General features: G+C 43.1%; 1 pseudogene; it reads right to left on the reverse strand.

Moving 5' to 3' along the window:
- Nucleotides 1–213: 213 nt before the first annotated feature.
- On the reverse strand, nt 214–3,025 carry LOC121271235 (annotated as a pseudogene).
- Nucleotides 3,026–18,923: the final 15,898 nt, after the last annotated feature.

Genomic DNA, 18,923 nt, shown 5'->3' on the forward strand with positions numbered 1-18,923 from the left:
AACATGAACCCAATTTCACTCCAGATGCTGACAGACCTGCTGAGTTTGTCCAACAACTTTTGTTGTTGTTTCATCATTCAGGAGGCCTAGTTCTGTGCTTGGATACACTGAAGCCAGCCAATAGTTCCATGGAGACATTTCACATGTTGAGGATGGAGACAAATCAACACCCAGACAGAATATCAAGGAATCACTACTTTATTGATCATTTGGTCACTGGTTGACCTGACTTTGCTTGTGTTTCCTGTACAGGAACAAGGCCAGCAATGAAGCAGAGATCAGAGAGACAGCTGTCACAGTCAGGGCCACAATCAGGACCACCTCAGACTCCACACCTACAAAGCAATGAGAAACCAATGGTTAGTGAAGGAAACACTGAGGGGACAATGGAAACCAGCAGTTGGCCAACTCACCACCTGGAGACCTCTCCTGCATCCTTCGCTCAGCCTCATTCAGGGACTCTGTTGCCAGCTTGGTCACATCAGTATCCAGAATGAGCAGGGGTCCAAGTGAGGCCTCACCCTCCCACTTCAATCCAGCTTCACTCTCTGCAACATCAAACATTCCAGTTAGAGAGGGGAAAGGGGGGGATCTCCAACATCTAGAGGATCAATGTCCTACCAGCTTCAGGTACAAGATCTCTCCTTCCTCTGGAACCAAACCACAACTCCCTTGTGGCACCACAGTTACCCACATGGCAACAGGCACAAATGTCAATGCTCGATTCCTCCAATGGGGTCCAGCTAAACAATAGAAACAGTCCATTATCCATGTTGTGCATCACATCCCAACACAACACATCCATGAGGGAGAGAGGGGGAAACTTACACATTGTGCACCTTCTGGAAAGTACAAGCTTTGGTCCTGGAATCCCTCTGATCCACTGGAGCAACTTTCAGATGACAGGTAATGAAAATCTGAGGGACACATTCAACACAAGTCATGATTCAGTGACTCCCTCCCAACATGGAGACCCCAATGATCAGCTTCCTCTTACCAAGGAACGGTCATCTCCAAGGAAACGGAACGCATCCAGGTCAAACCGGAGCTTGTCCAGCTCCCGCTCGTCTCCTGGCAACACAAAGGTTGAAAAGGAGTCCTCAGCTTTGCTGTCCAGGAGGCAACTGAAGAAAGATTCAAAAGGGACAAGAAGTGAATCAAGCGAAGCCGTTGAGATGGGAGCAGCTGAAGAAAGCAGAGAGCTCCTTACCCATTGTGGTCAATGATGCTGTATCTCGGGGTGGAGTCCTTGTCTGGGCTCAATGTAGCTACACAGTGGTCAATGTAGAGCTTCAGGGGCATGTGGTTGGTCATTGAAACAGAGGCCTCAATGTGAATGAGTTCACCCAGGTAGTAGACAGTCGAAGTGCGCTCTGTAAGCCAGTCACCTGAAGTACAAGAGGACAAGGGTTAGAGACAGTGGCTGTAACTCAAAGTGAGTGACTCTAGGAAATCACTCCCCATCCACCCATCACATACCATTCATTAGGCGCAGAGAGAATGACAGATGCCCTTCTCCAGACTTGGTGGAGCTGAATGGGATCCAGGTGGGCTTGATGGGGTCACTGCTCACATTGCCCTTCCTGGAAAGGCAGGGGAGTCATTTTAGGATAGCTTCAGAGACCACCAGCAGCTGTAGATCTTATTGACCAAGAGATTAAAGATTCTCACCTAAAATAACGACACTCAATGGGAACGACAGCTCCATTCGTTCTCACAATGACAGATCCATGATACTCTGGGGTGTGGTTCAGGTGGGTGGTGTAGATGAGGAAATCTCCAATCATCTGAAAGAATCACATTAAGGAATGAAGAACTGATCTGAAATGAGAATGTTCTCCACAGGGGTTAACAATGAAGTCATCCCATCCCCTGGAAACAATTCAGAGGGGGATTGACAGGGTCAGTGTGAAGAGGCTGCTTCCCCCCAGCTGGAGAGAGTTTACTATTGGGGTGGTCATCTCAGGTCAGGCATCAGTCATTTAAGATTGTGACAGGGAATTCCTTCATCCAGCTGATCATCTACCTTTGGAATTCTGTATTCCTGAGCATTCCCAGATCTCTATTATTGGACACATTCAAGGCAGATGGATTTATTTTGGGACATGAAGGGAATCTAAGAATATGTTAAGAGGACAGGAACATGGAGGTTGTGTAGATGATCAGCCAGGATCTTAATGATTGGGGGAACAGGCTTGAGGGGCCTTGTGACCTCATCTTGGGTTTTAGTTGCTATGCAACCTCAGCCCTTTATCCAAAGAGTGAGATCATCAGAACAAGACCAGGATCCATGAATAGGAAACAGAGTCAACAAAAGGACAGCTTCAGTTAACAGTAAAAGGAGCCACAATTGGACAGTAATATGGAGCATGGAAATAGAACAGTTTGAAACCAAGGGCCCCAATTATTACCATGACTGGGAAAGTGAGAAGTGTGGAGTTCCTCTAGTCCAATAAATTTCAATTCTCATTCTCCCCATTTAAGAAACAACTCAAATGGATTAAACTGGACCAAAACTGAAGTCTCCAGCTGGATTGATCTGAACGAGGGGAACAGAGCTAAAAATTCTCAAAAACAGCAAGAGCAAAAGCTTGGAGAAACCAAAAAAGGTGGTTCACGACCAGTGGGGCTGATGTGACAAGCTCAGAGACACTCAAACCAGTTAAAGCAAAATACAATACAGAATAGAAAGCTAATTCGGGGTTTTATAAAGCAGGAGGCAGCTATCCGCTCAATATCATTGACATCTCACCCAGTGTTGGAATGAAGAGTGGGGAACAATCTACAGCCCAAGCTTAGAGCAAGAGCTGAGGATTCCCATTACCTGCAACCTGCTGCCGCACTCATGCAGTCCATAGTCAAAGAGGACAGTGTGGTTCTGAGAGTAGATCCTGGTTGGCCGACAACCTGCTGTCCCCAGGGTCAGGTCAGCAGCTTTGATCAGGTGCCTGGTTCCAAATAAATCCAACTGGACCCTGAGCAGCAGCTTGTCCTCTCCACACTGCACCATCACAGTCTGCAGTGGAGACACACTTCCACCCTCAGACACATGGAAATGGGAACCAAAGGGAGGCCCAGGAGGAGAGACTGTCTGAGGTACAGGGGTGGCTTTGACTCTGCTCCATGGAAACCTCTGGTCTAGAAACTGTTGCCAAGTATCAGAGCCACAAACAGCTCCAACTAACACCAGCACTGGGAACAAAGCCCTCACTACAAAATCCCCCATGATACCAAACAACTTAACCATGCCTTCAGCCACCGAGCAGCACCTTTTATACAAACAAGCTGCACTCACCTGACACCAATGAGACCAGAAGCAGCAACACTGACCCAATTAACCAGCCCCAATCTCCACCAATGACAGAACTCATGGATTTCTTACCAGGAGGGCCGATTTTATTTGGACCAATAGGAATCACTCTGAGTTGCTCTGGTGTCACCTGACTGAATTCAGCTCCACAAGTTCTGATAATCTTTTAATTGAAACCAATTAAACCAAATCAACAAAATTGGGATAAATCAGGCACAGCCCCTAATTCAGGTCAGCTGTAAAACCAAGGACAAAATTTAAAGGAACCTTACAAACTGTAAATCAAAATGTGATTAAAGGAGTCAACAAAACACCCCAGTCCCCGCGGTGCCCATCGAGCACGGAAGGCCTCGAGCGTGTCAGCAGACACCGCCTGCTCCCTCTCCAGGGACATCCGTCAGCGAACGTAGCCGCGGAAGAGGGACAAACAATCGGGCGGGACTCCCCCGTCGATCGCCCGCTGCCTGGACCTGTTAATGGCCAACTTGGCCAGGCCCAGGAGCAAGGTCACGAGGAGGTCCTCCTCCTTCCCGACCCCCTTCCGCACCGGGTGCCCATAGATCAGGAGCGTGGGGCTGAAGTGCCAACAAAATATCAATAAAAGGTTTTTCAAATAACTAAAAAGGGAGTCCACAAGTCCTGATGTTGAAGGCACCAATAATCCAATCATCTCAGGTGGTTTTGTTCACTGACCCATGAGGATGAGTGGTGGGCACTGCCCACACTGGCCCAGGGAGCCTGGCGCTCAGACTGATAAATGGTGCGATGGGAAATGGAGACTGTCACACTGCTACAACAACAACAACAACAACTTGTAATTATCTCCCAATTTTAACTTAGAGAAACAGTGTACAGAGAGCTTTACTCTGCATCTAATCCCAAGCTGTATCTGTCCTGGGAGTGTTCAATGTGAAAAGTGTAGAGCAAGATGTTCTCTGTATCTAACCCCGGGCTGTAACTGTATTGGTTCATAGCATCAGTGTAGAGGGAGCTTTTCTCTGGATCTAACCCCATGCTGTACCTGCCCTGGGAGTGTTTTAGGGGGACCCTCTAGAGGGCGATTTGCACTGTATCTAACTTGTGCTGTATGTGCCCTGCGATAGGTTCATGCTAACTCTCCAGCTCCTATCAGAACATGTTCCAATCTCCAGCACTCGATGAGTATAAAATTTACACCAGGGAAGTGGAGTAAACACTCACTCCATGAGTGCCCCTGTTTTAGTGAATCCTCCAGCATATTTATCAGCGATGGGGATTTGGGATTTGCCATTTATTTTCCAGGGCAGAATCGGACATGTCCATGTCAGGTCCAGCACAGCTCAGGCGGACTCCCAGAGTTCCTTCTCTTTGGGTCAATTCTCTGCTGACAGTTTTCATCAATTCACCTGTGTCTCCGTGGTGTCACGCTCGAAAACCCTCACACGGACTCACGAGTGTGTCTCCCGAGGATTTTCTATTCATTCACCTCACACACATCAAGTAAACAACTCAGTAACTTGTATTCCCCACATCCACCGTAAACACTGAAGAAACTTTCTGGGTTTTGTCTAGTTGTCTTGTGAAGGTTTCTGTTCTTCACATCTGGATACAGACACACTGTGAAATGTAATTAACTGGCTTCATCTGACTGTCTCTATCAGTGATTGGTGAGACACTGTCCAGACAATGAGTGGGATCAGAGGGGTGATATATTTTATTTAACCATTAGAGATTCCTGATGTAGAATTTGTCTCCACTGCACTATTGGAACTGACACTGTGAATGGTTCTGAGTGTGAGGGTCTGACTATGGTCTGGATCTTTGAGTTTATGATATTGTAGATGAACTTTGATATTGGACGCGGCCTCGCTAATGCCATCGTTTAGATCACAGATAAGGCCATCACTGATCACTTCCTTGTATCACACTCCTCCCACATCCCCTACCCCTCCCAGCTCCACTCCCTCCTGTGTCCATTTCCTAATCCCAACTAACCTCCCTTTGCGTCTCTTTCAACACAACATTTCTGCAGCTCCCAATCTGCCCAACCACACACTCACCTCCACCTTTCATGCCCCAGGACCCAAAGAAGCCATTCCTCTGTCTCCCCAGACTATCCCCTGGTACAGCCCTTATCTCTGCTCCCATACGCCCAAGTGATGCAGATGTAGACAGTCATGCTTAACAATTGCTTTAGCCAACACCAGAGCCGGCTTTACAACACTCACACTGATTGTGTCCGGCTGTCCTATCACCATATCCGAAGCTGATCACTATTCCAGCATCAGGCTACAATGCTCAGATAACCCTTCAGCTCCTCTTGTCTATCACAAACCCTCTTCATAAAGCCCTCTCCACACCACCTTCACCTCCAACAAGGGGAAAGAGCTCATGGGCTTCTTTATCACAGAGATTAAGTCCAACTGATCAGCCGACTCTGCCACTCCCCTCCCCTCCCCCGGGTCAAACATCCCCTGTGGCACAGCCCCTCCCCCACCACCATATCCCTGAACCTGCTTCTTTCTCCACTTTCTCTACCTTCCCTCAGACCCACACTGACCACACCTTGTCCCCGACACCTCACCTCATGTTCCTTTAACACTATTCCCACTGAAATGATAACACCCCCCCCCCCCCCACAATTTCACTTCCTGTCGAATATTAAAACATTTCCTCTCCTCAGGTCCTTTCTCGCTCCCTTTCAAACCTGCCATCACTACGCACAGATCACAAAAAAACGCTTGACTCATCTGCCCGAGTAATTAAGCTTCCCATCTCCAGCCTCCCTTTCCTCTCCAATGTCAGCATGTTCTCATCTCCCAAATCCCTGCCTGTCTTTCCTGGAATTTCCCGGAACTGTACCGCACCATCCGATCTCTCAACCCCTCCACAGCCTCTCATCTACCCAACTGCTTGTCTGACATCCAGTAATGGCTGAGCTGAAATTTAATATTGGAAAACCAAAGCCATTGTCTTCAGTTGTAGTGATTCCAGGTGAAACCTTTCCTACTGCCTTTAGGGGTGACATGATTGTTCTGTTAAATGAGCCCCAAGGGCGGGTGATCCTGAGGGTGGAGCTTTCTAGTCTTGGATCTGTTTCCAGTAAGTAGCTTCTAAGTGAGCTGTGGAATAAAGTGACCTGCTTCAGGTAAGAAACCTGTCTATTACATCAAGTTCATTATGATTGGCAATGAGTATGAACAGCTCCGACGCTGCACCTCGCCTTGTGAATGTGAGGACATCAATCCTTTAGAAGATTATACTCACCAGTCATGCCACCTTTTGGCAGAATTGAGCTGTATGACCCGTCCATGGAAGATTGGAGCCGGTACATAGAGTGCCCAGGTCTTTATTTCAAGGCAAATGATAATAACAGTGAAGGAGAAGCAGAAAGCAATTCCTTTAAGAGTCTGTGTTAGCAACAAATATAAATTCACCTGAAGCCTGACAGCCCCGAACGCCTCCAATTCTAAACCTGATAGTGAATCAGTAGACCTCGTAAATTTGTATTTTCAGCTGAAGCAGAGGCTTAACTCCAGAATAAGGGCCCCAGGAGTGTCCATCACAACTTATATAGTGAAGTTGAAGCAGTTGCTGGAGCTCTGCCACTTCGGAGATACACTCAATGACACGCTGCGGGACCGGTTAGTTTGTGGTGTTCACGACAATGCCATTCAGCACCATTTACTTGCTGGTGTTAACATTGATTTGAAGTGTGCCATGGAAATAGCGCTAGCAATGGAGAGTGCTGAGAGGGACTCGCAGGTTTACAGAGTGTACAACATGGTGCCATTCTTCAGTTGGGCGGGAACCTAGCACTTGGCATGGCCCGTAAACCACAGAGACAGCAGGGAAGTGGGAGAAAATCTCTGCTGTTGAAAAAATGAAAAAGCAAAATGGAAGAATCTCAGAAACAATTCAGAAATTTACCTTGACAGATGTGTGGGTAACCATGTACTGGAAACCTGCAGATTTAAAGAGGCACAATGCCTTTACTGCCACAGGAAGGGGCACATAATAAAGCAATTCAGGACGAAATTGAGACAGCCAATCAGACAGCAGACCAAGAAGTTTGAAGATCACGATATTATTGATCTGAAGCTGCTGATAATGATATCTATTCCCTATACGATGTCAAAGCAGCAAAAACTGACACAATAACCATTCCCCCTCAAGTGAATGGCAAGCCTCTCGTCATGGAGGTAGACACAAGAGACTCGACTACATGGATGGGATAACACACATTTAATTATCAAAACGAGCCATTGAAACTGTAGCAAACCACGTCTCAACTGAAGCTGTACACTGGAGAGTCAACACAGTTAAAAGGTATTGGCACTGTCTGTGTCCTTAGGGCTGCCAGTGATCATCGTGACAGATGAAGAGCCTGGTCTTCTGGGCCGGGACCAGTTACAAAAAATTAAGCACAACTGGTCAGTAATCTTTCAAGTGAGAACAGGAGGATTTCCTCAGCTATTAAGAATGTACGACAGCGTATTTCAAGATAAACTGGGAAAGACAAAAAGCTTATATACAAAAATATTTGTAGATTTGGGGGTGATACCCTGTTTCTTTCAGGCTAGACCTGTGCCTTATGCCCTAATGGAGAAGGTGGATGCAGAATTGTGCCGTTTAGTGAAGCTGGGCATCATCCAGCCAGTCCAATTTTTGGAATGGGCAGTGCCCACACTCCCTGTGATGAAACCAGATCAAACTGTTCCCATTCATGGAGACTTCAAATTAACTATGGACAAGGCTGCTAAATCTTATGACACAGCAGTTGGTAACGGCTGAGTTGTTTAAATCCCAGTGGAAACTTGAACAAGTGTCATAACCTACATTTTCAATTGGTATTTTTGAGATGCAGTTCTGAATTCAGCAATAAGAACACCAAGCCTCAAGAGGCTTTTTCTATAATGCAATTCCAGTGTCACCCTGTTCTAACTGTATGGCCCCAATGGCTTTAGCACTCGCGTCAATGGCCAACATAAATTGCTTGGCATAATTGGATACTGCCAAAACTGGTGTTGTGGTTAATACAGTTTTCAAACTGTCAAATGACTTCTGACACTCCAGTGTCCATTGAAGCTTCTTGTTCATTTTTAATAGGTCAGTCAGTGGAGCAGCCGCTTGGCTAAAGTTTGGAAGAAATTTCCAGTAAAGACCACTCGTGCCCCAGAAATCTCAAAAGCTCTCCTTTTGTTGCAGGCACTGGGAAATCCATGATATCCTTGAGTTTGGCATCTCCCAGAGCCACCTTACCTTGCCCAATGGTATGGCCTAGGTACGTAACTTGCGCTTTTGCAAATTCACTTTTAGCCAAGTTCATCACAAAATTAGCTTCTTGAAACCGAATAAATAATGTTCCAGATGCTGTAAATGCTCCTCCCAAGTCTGATGGAAAACTATCAGATCTTCAATGTAAGCAGCACAATTGCTTAGACCTGCAATTATTATGTTTGTCAGTCTTTGCAATGTTGCAGGTGCATTCTGCATACCAACTGGCATGACTTTAAACTAATGTAGTCCATTTGGTATCACAAAAGCCGATATCTCCTTTGCTCTTTCCGACAACCATACCTGCCAATATCCTTTTAGCAATTCAATCTTTGTGATAAACTTCGACTGTCCCAATTTCTCAATGCAATATTCTAACCATGGTATAGGAAATGAATCTGCTTTTTCCACAGTATTCACCTTTCAATAGTCCACACACAGACTCTGGGTTCCATCCAACTTCAGTACCAGTACAATAGGCGAACTCCAGTAGCTGCACCGAGACTTAATGATATCATTTTGATGCATGATATCAATTTCTTTTTGTACTGGTGATAACTTTGCTGGATTTAATCTATAAGGATGTTGCCTTATTTAAGATGAAACTTGTGCAGACACATCATGTATTGCTAATTCTGTTTTCCCCAACTTATTCCCACAAATAGATTTGTGTGACTGCAATAGCTTTTCTAAATGACTTTGACCTTGCTTGGAACATAACTTGATATTTCATTTTAAGTTTCAAGCACCCCCTCATTATCCAATTTGATTAGAGAAAAATCAATTCCAGAGTCCTGCATCATCCATCATCACTAACACCTCTTTTTGTTCCTTTTCCCTGTCAAAGTACATTTTAAGTATATTTACATGACACACCCTCTGCTTCTTTCTTTTATCTGGGGTATTTATTTAACCATATATTTCACTCAATTCCTTTTCACTCTGCAAGGCCCACTAAACATTGCATTTAATTAATCACTTAGAATTGGTAACAGAACAAGCACTTTCTCTCTAGATACAATGCTGTGAGCTGTTGCTTTCTTGTCTGCCTTCATTTACACTACTAGCTGTGACATCTTTAATCTTCCCGAGACAACTCATGCTCTGTTCAATCTTTCCCTGAAATTTGATATGTAATCCAGGAGAATAGTTTCGGAGTTTTGTCACACCAATTTCTCATGAATCAATTTCAGTGGTCCCCTTACCGCATGACTAGAAACTAGTTCAAAAGGGCTAAAACCAGGCAATGCATTAGGAGTGTCTCTAATAGCAAATAACAAGAATGGTATTCCTGTATTCTGATGTTGTGGATAATACTGATAGTATGGCTGTTATCATAGTTTTAAATTGTGATGTCATCTTTCCAAAGCTCCTTGTGACTCTGGATGGTAAGCTGGTGACTTAAACTGTTTTATTCTCAAACTGTTCATTACTTCCTTTAATAGCTGTGATATGAAATTTGACTCCTGATCTGATTGAATTTCCTGAGGTAAACCATATCTTGTAAAAGATTTAGTGAAATCCTCCACTAACTTCTTGAGTGCAATATTTATTAAAAGGATCGCTTCAGGGAACCTGATAGACACATCAATTATTGTCAGTAATTACTGATTTCCAGTTTTCCCCTGAGGGAGGGCACCTACACAATCAATCATGGCCATAGTAAATGTTTCTTCAAATGCTGGTATTGGAATTAAATGTGCCGGCTTAATCAATGCTTGTGGTTTCCCTATTTCCAGACATGTGTGACATGTTCTACAGAACTTCACTATTTCCATGTGCAATCCTGGCCAAAAAGAAAAACCTCTGTATCTTTTCCTCTGTTTTCCTAATTCCTAAATGTCACCACCCAACACTTTCATGAGCAATTCTCAACATCTCATTTCTACACCCTAATGGGCTAGCAATCTGCTGCATCTCACTCCAACGTTCCTTTGCTGAGACATAATCTGGCCTCCATTTTCTCATTTAAATATCAGCCTTAAGGTAATAACATACTGGAATACATGTTGCCTCTTTTTCTGAGTAAGCTGCCTGATATATCTTTTTTAATTGCAAATCATTTTTTCTGTAACTCCACTCACCTCCTTGAGTTAAACATTTCTGCTGAATTGTGCTTTCTTCCTGAACAATGTTATTAAACACAGAGCCAGCTGATTGGATTTTGACACCTTGTTCTTGCCTTTGAGCTGCCTCCCCTGCTTGTTTGTTCTTGTTTCAATCTATGAGTCTGTGATCTCTTTACCACTTAGCTGGAAACAATCCAAGATGCTCTGTCTGTAACACCTCTGTTGAAAATGCTTCTACAGGCTACTCAACTACCAGAGGCATCACACAAATCTCTGACCCAGCTATATCATTATCCAAAATAATTTGAAACCTTACAAAGGGCACTTTTTCCACAACTCCAACAATATCTTCCCCTCTCTTCCATTTGCTCTTGAAATTTATCTTCCACAAGGGTGGAATGTTTAGCATCTCCGCAAACCCCGTTTATTATCACCTGCTCGTGCAGTAATCCCTCTCAATACAAATATCACTATCCCACAACATTAATGATTGACTAGCCGCTGTGTCTCTTAAAATGTTAACACTTTACCTACTCCACCCTGGACACATGGAAAGACTTCCCCTTCACACACAAAGTCTTTAACATTTTTGCAACTTGCCCCTCCGATTTATCCTGGGCAAATTGTGAACACATTCCCACCCCTTTACCTTTCACTGAATCTTACTGCTTTACCTGTTCTCAAACAATAGTTTTCCCTGTGCCTGAACATCAGAACCCACAGTACCTTTCTTTCCAGAACTTTTCTGCACCCCAATAATTCCAACAGATTTTCTCTGTAATTTCCAACACACTGACTTTGTTTGCCCCACTTTACTACAATGAAAGCACCTCAATTTTCAAAAGTCACTCCTACCCTCAGCACCTTCCTATTAATTCTGAGAAAAAACTTTCTGGGAATTTCCAGCTACTGCTTCTCTTCCCTAACTACCCACTTCCTTTCACCTTCCCACTTTCTATCCTTCTTGGATTTAAAAGGGTAAAGGAAAAAATGTTTAGCTCTGTGTACTAACTCATAATCATCAGCTTAAACTGCTTCTTTTCTTACCATTTGAACTCTCTGTTCCCTACTTGAGTTCACACTATCGAAGGAATTGAAACTTAAAATACTTCCAGATGAATTTTTCTCTACGAGCTGCAAAGGTTGTCTCTATTTTTAATGCCGATATCCACCAATCAAAATTGTATTGTTTTACTCTCGCAAACTAAGTGTTTATGTTTGCCCAGACTGTTTTCTTATATTGCTAAATTTCTGCCCCTAGGCCTCAGGAGCTAATTCCTATTCACTCTAAATAGCCTTTTTCAACACACCATATTTCATTGATACCTCTTCAGATAGAAAAAGGCTCATCTGTTCTACCCAACAACCTGCATTGTAACAGCAATGTCCAATACTCCAGTGACCATTTCATCATTTTCACTATCTTCTCAAATGAAATAAAGAATGCTTCAACATCTTTTTCCTTAAGCTTTGGAACAGCTTGTACAAATCTAATCATCTCCCCATTGGGCTTTAGGTTAAATGCTTTTTCATCATCAGAACTCTCTTCAGAAACTCAGATCTCTTTTTGAACCTCAAAACTTTTAAGAAATTATTCCCTTTCTTTTCCCTTCTCTCTTTCCCTTGCCTCTCTTTCTTTATCCTTCTCTCTTGCCTGAAATCCCAGGTCCAGCTTCCTTTCTTTCTCCAGCCTTCCTGCTTGTTCCCTTTGAAATGGCCTTTTCCTTCCTTTGCTTCTAACTGAAGATTTTTTCAGTCCCTTTGATTGTTCAGGTTCCAGCATCTTCATTTGTAACTCAAGTCTCATTATCTCCCGCTGTGACTCACTGGTGTCTGGTATCACTTCCAACTGTAGATGCTGCGCTGTACCTTTAATTTTATCTGCTTTCTTCACCCCCACAGGCAACACTAATTTTAATTTAACTGCGAAATCTGTTAACTTATCCTTGGATACTTTTTGTAACACAATCATTTTTATATCTTCTACTCCCAGACAAGTCTTTGCAATTTCCAAAGCCTTCTTGCAGACTCACCATTAACAAAAATCTTCACCAACTCCTGAATACAAAGTGCTTCTCATACTCATACCCTTAAGATTCACCAATTCTGAACGAATGAAGAAATTACAAATATTATCCTGCCAAGAGCCCCCAATTATTATGACACAGCAGTTGGTAAAAGGCTGAGTTGTTTAAATCCCAGAGGGAAACTTGAACAGCTTTCATAACCTGTATTTTCAACTGGTATATTTGATTTGCTGCTCGGAATTCAGGAATAAGACCACTGTGCCTCAAAATGTTTTTGATATCAAACTAAATTAAACATTATTAACTTAACAATGAATCAACCAAATACATATCTTAAAATTAATACCATCCTAACTTTTAAACAAATCTGCAAATTAATCACGTCCAGGTAAATCTCCACCAAGGCAACAATAACACATAGACTTTAAACAAACAGCAGGAAAAGCATATTTGGCCTTAGAAATTCAAAATGAGGTTCCTTGCAATTTGGTTCCTTTGCAGACACTGTTGTTGGTTTACAGGCTTGTTAGATCATAAATGCCTCTGGCTTCCGCACACAAACTCTTTTCCATTTATACCTAGTGTTTTATTTGAATATAAATTTTCCTTTGTATCACCAGGCTGTTAATGTTATATTCGCTAACAATAATATCCTTTCGTTCTTCCAATTTTATTAGTAAACTGAACAATGTAAACACATTGCTTGGCATCTTCTAGCTAGGTGCAAGATTTTAGTCCTGCCCTTTAATCCTTTAATCAACAAATGCAAATTTACACTTTACCTTCTCCTTATATTCATCTAATTAACATCTCAGAGTGACTGTACATCAAAGCTCCCAGACTGGCTGACATTAATCTAATGAATTTTCACACAGTCAAACACACAGACACAAGACCCCCTACAATTCCATTTTAAAAATGATTTTCAATAACATTATAGACATTAATATCTCTTCATGACATAAACGAGATTAATATCCTATCCCAAGGATTGATGATTTGTACGCTAAACTAGCTGGAGGAAAATCCTAAACCAAACTGGACATGAGGCATGCATCCCAACAGCTAGAGCTGGACAGCATGGAACCATTAACATGCACAAGGGCTGCAACAATATACACACCTACCCTTTGTTATATCATCTGTATGTGCAATCTTCCAAAGGACCATGGAAAGTCTACTGCAAGTATGTCCCCGCGTAGTGCTATACCTGGATGATGTCCTAATCACAGGGTCAATGGAAGCCGAACGTTTAGTCAACCTAGAAGATATTTAAAGGTGATTTTTGGAAATTAGTGTGCAGCTGAAAGAAGAGAAATGTACCTTCCAAATGTCAGAAGGTGCTTACTTGTGTCACCAAGGGGATGCCAAAGGAGTAGAGGATTAAGTCAGGGAAATCGAATGGGCACCCTCTCCAATCAGTATCACTGAACTCAAGTCTTTTTTAGGAATGATGAATTATTATTGTCGCTTCTTGTCAAATTGTCAAAAGTGTTTGCACTTTTACACTTACTATTCAAAAAGAACCATGGTTGGTCACAAAGAGAAGCACCTTCATGAAAGTCAAGAAGCTATTACATACATCATGTTTACTAGTACATTATGACCCATCAAAAGAGTTAATGTTAACCTGTGATGCCTGATGCATCTCCTCACGTTGTGGGAGTGCTGTGGTCACACAGGATGGGTGATGGTTCTTAAAGGCCAATAGGAAATGTCTCCAGAACCCTCTGTGAAGCCGTGAAGGCTTATTCACAACTTGAAAAGGAAGGTTTTTCAGTAATATTTGAAATGAGGAAATTCCACCAGTGTCTGCACTAACAACATGTCACCAGAGTTTTGGATTATAAATCATTATTGGATTTAATGAGGGAGGATAAAGACATTCCACCTTGTTTTTATTGATCATTCATGCACATTCCAAGTGAATGGATGTGTATGAAGTTAGATCACTGATATATTGCACAGCTATTGAAAAGCCGTGCCAATGTTTCAGTATACGTGGCCTAGCAGTAGTCATTGTTTCAGATAACAGTCCAGCATTCACTAGTACAGAATTTCAGACATTCATCAGTTTAAATGGAATGAAACATATTAAACCGCACAACATCATCCCTCATCAAGTGGGTTAGCTGGAAGAGCAGTGCAAGCTTTCACATCAGGAATGAAGAAGTTTTATCCAAAGGTACTTTAGAAACTCGACTTTAACACGTTCTTCTCAATTATAGTATGAGTCCTCAGCAACTACGGGTTCAACACCATCTGATCTAGTGATGAAACGTCGCCTTCATACAAGTTTTGTCTGGTGTTTCCAACCTTAATGGGGAAGGTAGAGAAGAATCAGATTAGTCAGAAATTAAATCAGTATATTCATAGTAAAGTTTGAAGATTTACTGTGGAAAATTCAGTTTTTGTGTGGAATTTAGGAAATGGACCTAGTTGGGTTCCTGGTATAATTTTCTCTGAAATTGGACCCTTGTCATTCCAAGTGGAAGTGAAAGACCAGATTGTTTGAAAACGTGTGGATCATCTTAGGTTTCGAGAGACATTCCAACAATCAGCTATTCCATTATACAAAAGAGTTGAAATATAAGCTGGTTTAAGGAGGGGTGGGACAGGTAGAACTGGATAGAGGGCCAGTGATAGGTGGAGATTGCCAAAAGATGTCATAGACAAAAGGACAAAGAGGTGTTGAAGGTGGTGATATTATCTAAGGAATGTGCTAATTAAGGGTAGAAAGCAGGACAAGCAAGGTACAGATAGCCCTAGTGGGGGTGGGGTGAAGGGAAGGGTTCAAAACACGATAAAAGATAGAGACAAAACAATGAATGGAAATACATTTAAAAATAATGTAAATAGGTGAGAGACGAAAAATCTATATAAGTTATTGGGAAAAAAAAGGGGTGATCGGAAAGGTGGTGGGGATGGTGGCGAGATTTCTTGATCTAAAATTGTTGAATTCAATATTCAGTCCGGAAGGCTGTAAAGTGCCTAGTCGGAAGATGAGGTGCTGTTCCTCCAGTTTGCGTTGGGCTTCACTGGAACAATGCAGCAGGCCAAGGACGGACATGTGGGCATGAGAGCAGGGTGGAGTGTTGAAATGGCAAGTGACAGGGAGATATGGGTCATGCTTGTAGAAGGTGTTCTGCAAAGCGGTCACCCAGTCTCCGTTTGGACTCTCCAATGTAGAGGAAACTGCATTGGGAGCAACGAATGCAGTAGACTAAATTGAGAGAAGTGCAATTGAAATGCTGCTTCACTTGAAAGGAGTGTTTTGGCCTTGGGACAGTGAGGAGAGTGGAAGTAAAGGGGCAGGTGGTGCACCTTCTGTGGTTGCATGGGAAGGTGCTGTGTGAGGGGGTTGAGATTTAGGGGATGATGGAGGAGTGGAGCAGGGTATCCCAGAAGGAACAATCCCTGTGGAATGCCGCCAGGGGGGGGTGAAGGGAAGATGTGTTTGGTGGTAGCTTCATGCTGGAATTGACAGAACTGGCGAAGGATGATCCTTTGAATGCAGAGGCTGGTGGTCTGATAAGTGAGGACAAGGGAGACCCTATCATGGATCTTTCTCCGATACATCGATTATTGCTTCAGTGCTACTTCATGGTCTCGTCTGGAGCTGGAAAAATTTATTAATTTTGCTTCCAAATTCCACCCCTTATCATTTTCACATGATCCATCTCGGGCACTTCCCTTCCCTTCCTTGACCTCTCTGTCTCAATTTCTGGTGATAGACTGTCTAAAATATTTATTATTAGCCTACCGACTCCCACACCTACCTCGGCTACAGCTCTTCACATCCCGCTTCCTGTAAGGACTCAATCCCATTGTCTCAGTTCCTTTGCCTCCATCACATCTGTTCTGATGATGCTACCTTCAAAAACAATTCCTCTGAAATATCTTCCTTCTTCCTTAATTGAGGTTTTCCACCCATGGTGGTTGACAACTGTGTCCGGCCCATCTCCCGCGCATCCGCCCTCACACCTTCCTCTCCCTCCCAGACCCAGGATAGAGTCCCCTTTGTCCTCACTTATCACCCCAGCCTCCGCATTCAAAGGATCATCCTCCACCATTTCCATCAACTCCAGTATGATGCCACCACCAAACACATATTCCCTTCATCCTGACTGGCGGTATTCCGCAGGGATCGTTCCCTCTAGGACACCCTGGTCCACTCCACCATCACCCCCTACACCTCAACCCCCTCCCACGGTACCTTCCCATGCAACCGCAGAAGGTGCAAAACCTGCCCCTTTACTTCCAATATCCTCACCATCCAAGGGTCCAAACACTCCTTTCAAGTGAAGCAGCGCTTCAATTGCACTTCCCTCAATTTAGTCTACTGCATTCGTTGCTCCCAATGCGGTTTCCTCTACATTGGAGACACCAAATGCAGACTGGGTGACCGCTTTGCAGAACACCTTCGGTCTGTCCGCAAGCTTGACCCAGACCTCCCTGTTGCTTGCCATTTCAACACTGCACCCTGCTCTCATACCCACATGTCAATCCTTGGCCTGCTGCATTGTTCCAGTGAAGCTCAACGCAAACTGGAGGAACAGCACCACATCTTCTGACTAGGCCCTTCTGGACTGAATATTGATTTCAACAATATTCGATCATGAAATCTCTCCTCCATCCCCACCCTCTTTGCGATCCCCCCCTTTTTTTCCAATAATTTATATAGATTTTTCTTTTCCCACTTATTTCCATTATTTTTAAATGTATTTCCATCCATTGTTTTATCTCTACATTTTAGAGTGCTTCTATCTCTTCCCTTCACCCCACCCCCACTAAGGCTATCTGTACCTTGCTTGTCCTGCTTTCTACCCTTAATTAGCACATTCTTTAGATAATATCACCACCTTCAACACCTCTTTGCCCTTTAGTCTATGACATATTTTGGCTATCTCCACCTATCACTGGCCCTTTATCCAGCTGTACATGTCCCACCCCTGTCCCCTTCAACCAGCTTATATTTCACCTCTGTTTTATTTTTACTTCGTTTTGTTGAAGAGTCTTATGGAGAAGAAACGTTAACTGTGTTCCTCTCCGCAGATGCTGCCAGACCTGCTGAGTTTTTCCAGGTATTTTTATTTTTGTTTTGGATTTCCAGCATCTGCAGTTTTTTGCTTTAATTACACAATACATGTTGAAAGTTTAATCCCTGAGGGGACACATCCACATTGAATAGACATACCCGATGTCTCTGTTGAAGTCCCAACTTCTGAACTACAGCTGTCGAAGGCTGTCCCTGATACTGTAGCTCCTGATCATGTCGATCCAGTGGGAAAATCACAAGTGATGGAGCTTCGCTGCTCTAAATGTATTAGAAAGCCACCTTGGAGATTTAATCTTTAACCACAATTCCGAAGCAATTATGTATATATTGTGGATTAAAATATACTTCGTAAATAGGAAATGTAAAGAAAACTAAAGGGGGAGGAAATGTCATGATTGTAGGTATAACCTTTCCTAGTACAGCCTTTAGTAGTCACGTTATTATACAGACAAATATGTCCTAACCACGGGTAATGCTGGTGTTGAACCTTTCACATTGTGGTCCTGGTTCAAGCATGTAGTTTCTAAAAGAGCTGATTACATAAATCCATTTCCAATGACACCATCCCTCTTACTAGTAACTACCTAAGGCTGAGCCTTAGTTTAAACACCCATTTGATTTTTTTGTGACCCTGTGAGCTGCAGCTCTTAAAAGCAAATTTTTGGGCATTGATAATTTATTCTCACTGAGCAAACTCAGCACTAAAGCTTGTGTATTGTAACCCAGGAGAGGAAATATTTCCCCCATCACTACCCTACCAAATCCTTGGAACAGTTTAAACAGCTCAATCAGATCAGCCATCAATCTTCAAAATCAGGAAAGTGAAACACTGAGCAAAATGAAGTCTGGGGATGTAAACAATCAGTATTGAAACTCAGAACAGAAGGGTCATTTGATGTTTGGTTCCCAAAAGTCCAGACTGAAATCCAGATGTGTGTGTACCCAAGGTTCTCTAAAACTGAAGCATCACATCCCCCCCTTTCAGAAAGAGTCCAATGTTCCAAGAGTCTTTATAACGCTAGTTTATAACAATAGTTATATTTCTGTGAAATGTATCTTCCTCCAACATTCAGACAAAAACAATTTTCCCTGGCTTAGTTCGAGTGGTGGACCTTACTCGCCCGCACAGAATGGCATTTGCCATTGTTTGGCCCACTCACTCAATCTCATGTGTCCCTTTTCCTCTCGGATTGATAGTTAAC

The sequence above is a fragment of the Carcharodon carcharias genome, chromosome 30 (genome assembly GCF_017639515.1).
Source record: "Carcharodon carcharias isolate sCarCar2 chromosome 30, sCarCar2.pri, whole genome shotgun sequence".
In the NCBI taxonomy this organism is placed as follows: Eukaryota; Metazoa; Chordata; class Chondrichthyes; order Lamniformes; family Lamnidae; genus Carcharodon; species Carcharodon carcharias.